Here is an 8,108-nt window from a genome sequence, read left to right on the forward strand (position 1 = left end):
TGGACTATGACCTTCTGTGGGTCTGGTTGGGGATGGGTAGGTTGGGACGAGACGATAAAATCTTGCTCAGGAAAGTCCAGGCCCCTCAGCTGGGGTGGGGTGGGGGATGTCCCATGGATGGCTGATGCATCTTGTGGCCGCATGTTTGTCTGAAGCCCATTCCCAGCACCCCCCTCCCAACTTTGAGGACCTCCTGATAATTGATAATTGATCTCCTGCCTCATCCATGCACCACACAAGACACCTCAACATTATATCAAAGAACATTACAATTTCCACACCTTGCCTGAAGACCTTAGAAGTCCCTATGACCCAGATCCCCATGACTTCCTGTAACCTAGAATGATCCCCAGTGGTTTGCCCTCTTCTAAGACCCCAGCTCACCCAGTGAGTGTTCACACAATCCAGGAAATGCAGTTCTTCCTTCACTGACTCAGCCCAGTAAAACTATTGTAACCCTTAGAGCAACCCATGGACCCTTCCTCTTACTCCAGGTAATGTCCTGTGAGACCCTACTATGAGCAACATCCCAAGAAGCCCTGCAGTGTGCATTTCAGAACCTAAAACCATCCATGCCACTCTGGGTCTCAGTATGTCCGAAGTCCATTCCTGGAATACCTCATTGAGAGGCCCCAGCATGCATGGCATGGATCTGTGGAAATGGCTCTTCCACCTTGGCAGCCCGTTCGTCTGCAGCCTCATCCTTCTTGCCGACCTCCATACCCTAAGGTGGAAGGAGCTGAGGCCTACCCTGCCCAGCCCCTGCTCCTGGCAGAGACCCTGGGATGGAGACAGGTCAGGGCAGCAGCGGTCTGCCTTGTCCATGCCAGGCAGTGGCTCACAACCTAGGTCTGAATCTGGGCTGATGGGGCAGCCACCTGCCTTGCTGTTGCTTCAAGCCACCTCTACTGGCAGCGTGGATGGAGCATATGCTATTGTGTCTGAACTGGACTATAGCCCGCCAGGCTCCTCTGTCCACGGGATTTTGGGGCAAGAATCTCTGGAGTGGGTTACCATTTCCTCTTCCTGGGGATCTTGCCAACCCAGCGATCCAACCCAAGTCTCTTGCGGCTCTTGCTTTGGCAGGCACTGCACCACCTGGGAAGCCCTTCCTCTACTGGTGTCCTGCTCCAAACCTTCCATTTCCAGGGTGCTGGTACCAGATCCCCTGGAAAGTATACTGTGTCCAGGACCTGTGGGCTGGGATTAGGAGGCCAGCACAGGAGATTCTAGAGGCTGAGGAGTCTGCCTTCTGGCCTTCAGCCCTCCCAGGTCCTAAAGTCTAAAAATGAGGATCAGAGATCTGTTTAGGGCCCTTGATCAGGATACATAAGCAGGGAGAGGGGATGGTTCAAAGGCTGGCCCAGAGCTACAGCCATTACTCCAAGAACCTGAGTGGAACTCGGAATACCTGGCTGAAATTGGTGCCTTTCACTGTCCAAGGTGAGTAGGGGAGCTCTAGCAGGGTGCTATGGGCGTGGACGGCTATGCCAAGTTCATCACCCACCCAGACAAGATCCTCTTAGGTGTTTAAGGCCCCAGCATTAGGAGTCGGATAGATATCACGAAGAAAGTAAAATGAGTGTGCTGCAGCGGCGCGAGTGCCTGGGCAGCGATGGGTAATATGGTTAAGTCATGAAGTGACATGACATCCGAGATGAATCCTCAAAAGGTGAAAGTGGAGAGGGGCCAGTCGCGCAAACATCTTTCCTGGTAGAAGGAACTTTGGCCTTTTTGCTTTTTTGAGAACCAGAGGAAAGTCACCGTGACTGGTACATAGGCGAGAATCCCCGCCAAATCCTGAGTAGGAATTATCAAAGACCCGCAGCAGCCCAGGGAGCGAGACCAGGAAGAAGGCGGGCACAGGCGCGCCCAGAGGAGGGCGCAGCCCTGACGCAACACGCAGCATCATCTGCCCAAAGGCGGTTTCCGGCCCCGCCTTTCCGTCTTGCGGAGGGGGCCCCGCTCCCTGAACGCCGGAGGCTGCTGATGTGAATAACTGATTGGAGAGTAAAATTAGCTCCGCCTAAAAAAAAAAAGAAAAAGGCAAAGTCTGTGGCCTCGCTTGGGGCTAGAGTTGTCAGAACGCCCTCTTCTGGGTGACCGGCAACGGTTCTCTGAGAAAATTAGGTCTCTACCACCGCAAAGGGTGAGGTGCTCTTCTGTCTGAAATTCAGTCATTATGAAGGAAAGGCCATCGCTGCCAGGGGAACCTGAGTCACTTTGGCAAGAGATTCAACCTCGATTGCCACCGGGGCGCCCAGCTCCGGAAGAGGCGTTTCTGGACGCCGCGTTCCACTTCCATGTTAACATTTTGATTCCCCAGCTCCAATTCGCGGTGGAGACCAGTTACACAGTTTTAATCTGCTTTCACCCCGCCAAACGGCCTAATTTCACCTAAACAAACTCCACAGTTTTTCTCACGCCCCGTAATCCATTGAAAGGCACCATATCCCCATACACCCTTGCGGTGCAGCTCCCTCATGGACGAGTCAGTGAACCTGGCTTTGACCAATTACAGGGTCCCACCTGGTGGTTTAGGTTGATTCTACCTGTCCAAGGCTGGGGCACAGGGCTCATGGAGAACATCTGGGAGCCTGGGTTGATAGTGGGTGGGAAAAGTCACTGCCTGCGATGGGAAGGTTGGGGGAGAGGGCCATGCAGGATACAGTTGATGAGCCTGGTGTGCTGATTCCCAAAAGAAGCTAGCTCTCCTTTTTCCCTCCCAGTAGGAAGGAGGGAGTAGGATGTGGTAAAGGTCAGTCAGTCATAAGACGAGAGGAGTCTCTGCCCAGGTTTCACTGTGTGGAATTACTCGCTGTGCCTCACAGACCTCTCTCTCAAGCCCGTTCCCCCACCCCCACCCACCGCGGGAACAAGGGCTTGGGGATTGGGAGGAGGCTGGGTTTACGTCACCATTCCTGCCTTTTGTCATCTCCTACATGGGGGCTGCCCAGGAAAGAACCAGAGAAAGCAAAGGGTAATTTCCACTTAACTGAACACTTGGGTTATTATGGGCACTGTTAGAAACACTTCCTAAATTAAAAGACGCTTACTCCTTGGAAGAAAAGTTATGGCCAACCTAGATAGCATATTGAAAAGCAGACATTTCTTTGCCAACAAAGGTCCATCTAGTCAAGGCTATGGTTTTTCCAGTGGTCATGTATGGATGTGAGAGTCGGACTGTGAAGAAGGCTGAGGACTGTGAAGAAGGCTGAGCACCGAAGAATTGATGCTTTTGAACTGTGGTGTTGGAGAAGACTCTTGAGAGTCCCTTGGACTGCGAGGAGATCCAACCAGTCCATTCTGAAGATCAGCCCTGGTATTTCCTTGGAAGGAATGATGCTAAAGCTGAAACTCCAGTACTTTGGCCACCTCATGCGAAGAGTTGACTCATTGGAAAAGACTTCTGATGCTGGGAGGGATTGGGGGCAGGAGGAGAAGGGGACGACAGAGTATGAGATGGCTGGATGGCATCACTGACTCGATGGACGTGAGTCTGCGTGAACTCCAGGAGTTGGTGATGGACAGGGAGGCCTGGCGTGCTGCGATTCATGGGGTCGCAAAGAGTTGGACACGACTGAGCCACTGAACTGAATTGAACAACCTATGTGATGGGGATTTCATATTTCGCCCTCTGTGCTTAAGAGGAGACCTAGGTTCTCACAGGTCATCTTACTCCTGAGCCGTTTCTGAAGGACTAGGTTACACTGTCTTTCTGGTATTCACTATCTGAAAGAGAATCCAGGTTCTGTACCTGCTGGGGGAATATATATATATTATATACACACATACAAACACACACTTTTATTTAAACAACCTTATTTTCCGATTGCAAGCATTTTTCATGATTATCCAGAAAACTGAATAGTACAGAGATATCTCAGATGAGAAACCAATTTCTTACTCAGCACTCAGAAATAATAAAGGCTATGTTTTGATATATAATGACAGTATTCTATAATTATCTGGAGCTCCAAGTTGTTGCATGAGCCATTAGGTCATTACTTTGTATTGCTGAGTAGTCCCAGGCAGTCCTCTTAAAATAAGGGAGGGCCTACCTAACTTAAAGAGAGTTAATACGGTTTATTCTAAGACTAGTCATTTGAAAACACTGATATTTCTGTTCCACAGAAGGTAGCAGTCTTTTACCCTCAATTTCTGTGTGTTAGTCCTTCAGTTGTGTCTGAATCTGTGACTCCATGGACTGTAGCCCAATAGGCTCCTCTGCCCATGGAATTTTCCAGGTAAGAATACTGGAGCGAGTTGCTATTCCCTTCTCTAGGGGATCTTCCCAATCCAGGGACCGAACCTGTGTCTCTTGCATTGCAGGCAGATTCTTTACCATCTGAGCTACATGTAAATACTGTAAAGCTCAGGGTAAGAAGTGAGGGCTAACAGCTAACATGAGAGAGCATGATCCTGTTATCTTGGTTGGCCAATGGTTAGATCCTCTGCCAGATCCTATAAAGGGGTTTATCACTCAAGTCTCAACCCAGCCATCAAAGGAGTATTAAGGTATGGTCAGATCTACTCAAAATGCACTAAAGACAACGTACTTTCTTACAGAAAACCCCTTCAGCTGAAGCTCCAATACTTTAGCCACCTGATGCAAAGAACTGAGTCACTGTAAAAGACTGATGCTGGCAAAGATTGAAGGCAGGATGATGGGAATGACAGAGGATGAGATAGTTAGATGGCATCACTGATGTGACAGACATGAGTTTGAGGAAAATTTGGACACGGAGAGAGGAAAGAACAAAGAAGCCGAGGAACACCGAGGACTGCCAGCAGTCGCCTAGGCTGGAAGAGGCAAGGATTCTTCCTCAGAGTGAGAAGGGCTTTGCCAATGCTTTAATTCCTACTTCTCACCACCGAAACTGTGAAAAAATTAATTTTTCTATATTATGTAAAAAAGTTACATGGAAACTTTACAACTCACAGTAACTGATGTTTAACAGCCAATCAGACTTACTAAACAGAATGATTGGAAGATAAAAGGAATAAAGACATATAAGGAAAGAGTATTAAATAAAATCCAATTTACCAGTGATTTTAAAAAATAAATTGATACTAAACCTGTAGTAACTGAAAATTCTAATAAAGAGTATCCAACAAAAACAACAACAAAAAATCAGTCTTTTAATAAAGAAATACTATTGAAAGCTTTCTCTGAAATTGGGAGTAAGATGCCCCCTGACCCCAACTTTGTTCATCAATCACCATGTTTTCTAATGATAAAAAATGAACTTACCTAAGTAAGCAACAAGTCTAAGAAAAGAAAAAAAGTACCTAAGGATTAGAAAGAAATTAATCAAACTGCCATCATTTGTAAATGGCAGGACTTTGTACATAGAAAATTCAAAGAATCAGGACCTCTGTAGTGATCCAGTGGCAAAGACTCCGCACTAACAATGCAAGGGCCTGGGCTGGATCGCTGGTCAGAGAACTAGATCCCACATGCTGCAACTAAGACCCTTCACAACCAAATAAATTAAAGAAAAAAAGAAAATCCAAAGACTCTATATTTAAATCAGCATAAGCAAGTGATTTTAGCAAGACCACAAAAGTCAACATTAAAAAAAAAATTTTTTTTTTGAATCCTGCTATTTCTAGTCCCAGGAACAAAACTTTCAGCAAAAGAAAAAGGCACCATTTAAAATATAATAAAATACCTAGAAATAAGTCTAACAAAATACGTCCAAGAATTTTTACACGAAGTCTAAAAACAAAACCGTTAAAAGAGCCTCAGGATTTGATGCATCTGCCAACACTCAACCAACAGAGGGATCTTAGTGCAGGGCAAGCACACTAGCTCCAGTAGCTTTTTTTTAAAAATTTTACTTTATTTTACTTTACAATACTGTATTGGTTTTTAATGATAAACAGCTCCCTGCTACAGAGGAAGTGTTGATTCCCATCAACATCAACAGGTGGCTGAGCAGTCACCATGTAGTGAGACATCAGAGACAGCACACAAAACCATTTAGAACAGTGATTCCTGGATTGTGAAGCCTGCTCTGTCCTTTGGAGCAGGGCAACTTGCAGACACTCTGCAGCCTGCTAGTCACCTGGTAGTTGGGTAGCAGCACTGTTTTCAAGTCAAGATTTCTCCAAAATCCAAAAGGTCCTGCCAAAACTTATGCTTCTTGGTGAGGCAGCGTCTTTACTTTTCCGTTGGAGGAAATGTGTTTTGCCCAAGGCCTGAAGTCAGCAAATATTTCCTATAAAGGCTCAGAGTAAAAATCTGCTAGGCTTTGTGGGCCACATGGTCTGATGAAACTGGTAACACAAGAGCAGCCTATACAAAATAAATGAATGCAGATGGCTGTGTACCAGTAAAACAACTATTTGCAAAACAGGTCCAGATTTGGCCCATGGGCCCAAGTTTGCCAGTTGCTACCCAGGACTATTATACTAGACCCTAAAAATGTCCCCGACACAGCAGAGCCCTTAACTCTTCCACCCACTAGCACACAGGTGTCTTTCTAAGGCATCCCAAGTACTCACTGCTTCCTCCTTGCCAAGACCAATGAGCATATCATCAATACAGTGGATTTGGCAAGATGATCAGTCTCCAGAGGGCAGGAGTTATCAGCCAGCTGACAACAGACAAATGTCCAGGTTACAAGGTCATTAAGAAAAAATCTTTTGCTTGATGCTCACTCAGAATGTATTCCACTAGGTCAGGGGCTTCCCAAGTTCCAGAGGCTTTGTCTTTCCAGCAAACACATCACATTAAGCACTGAGCTGCACCTGGGGCAACTGTGTGGTTAAGTTCCTGGTTGTTTGCTTTCATCTGCCAGAATCCATCTGCTTTCTGGGGACCAGACTTGCAAATAAAAAGGGTTAGGCTTAACCTCTTCAAGCCTTGGAGTATGGCTCTAACCCCACACGTTGCAGACATCACAGAATCTCTGTTCACTGTCTTGGACGGGGAGAGCTTTCTAAGAGGTTCCTCTTGGCCTTACCTACCACTATGACTTAACTTCACAAGCACCCAAGCATGTTTCCAGGTGGGGGAAAACCTATTAGCTGCCAAGGATACCCCTTCCTACTCACTCATGGAGATAACCCGAGGCATCTTCCTGTTTAATCCAGTGACATGAACTTGGGCCTGTGAATCCATATCACCTGGCCTTCTTATGCTCCCACTCTAAAAGAATTGGCATTTTGGATGCCTGGGATCAGTATTAACTCAGACTATCAATGCAACTGCATATGAGATTTGGGTCACTTCTTACCCTTGGCCTCAGAGGATAAGATGTATAATCTATTACACACACATTGCTGCAATGCTGCCAGGCCCTTCCTCCACTTCATTTGATGGTCTCTGGGCCTGAGACCTGGCTCTGTTCTGAAAATAGAACTCTTGACTTTTCAATCTGCTTTTTGCTCACATAATCAAATGCTGGGAGCAAAAGCTGACGGACACCTCAGAACTGAACCTGCAGGCCCCTGACACGCATAGGTGTTAGCCTCACCACAGACGTGGCAGGGTCAAGGCTCCTTAACTGCCTTTCAGGCTTTGCTGCCCATTCATCCAATTGCTTCCACTTCCTCTCCTCTTCCAGAACTGGACATCTATCCTTCTCAACACTCAGGATCTCCCTCCTAGAGGTCAGTCTCCAAGCGTAAATTCTAAATATTAAAAGGGCTCCAAAAGTGCTTACAACTTATACACTCAGTCCTAATACTTGTGTAGTTTCCTTTCCGAGGTTAGGTAATAAAAATTTGAAGGCCAAGGCACATTTGAAGTTTTCACAATTTTTGACAAAATCAGAAAACAAGTGCAGTATTTTGTACTGCAGGTCTATTATTAGGAATAGATTTTTAGACATATCTTGGGTCCCCTGCCATCCAACTGATTCATCAAAATGGAAACCATTTTCAGGGCAGGCTGGCTTTGGCTTAGCAGCATTTTACCTCATTCCTGGAGCAGACTTTGAGACATAGATTTTCCTTCTATCAAACACATAACTCAGGTGAGGTGACCAAGTGTTCTACCAAGAGGCAGGCAACCACTGCAGCTGCAGTGGGATTTGCAGTCATCCAGCACATTCCGGATTTCCCACCCCAGGTTCTTAGAGCCCACTCCACGTGCTGTA

The sequence above is a fragment of the Ovis canadensis genome, chromosome 25, assembly GCF_042477335.2.
Source record: "Ovis canadensis isolate MfBH-ARS-UI-01 breed Bighorn chromosome 25, ARS-UI_OviCan_v2, whole genome shotgun sequence".
In the NCBI taxonomy this organism is placed as follows: Eukaryota; Metazoa; Chordata; class Mammalia; order Artiodactyla; family Bovidae; genus Ovis; species Ovis canadensis.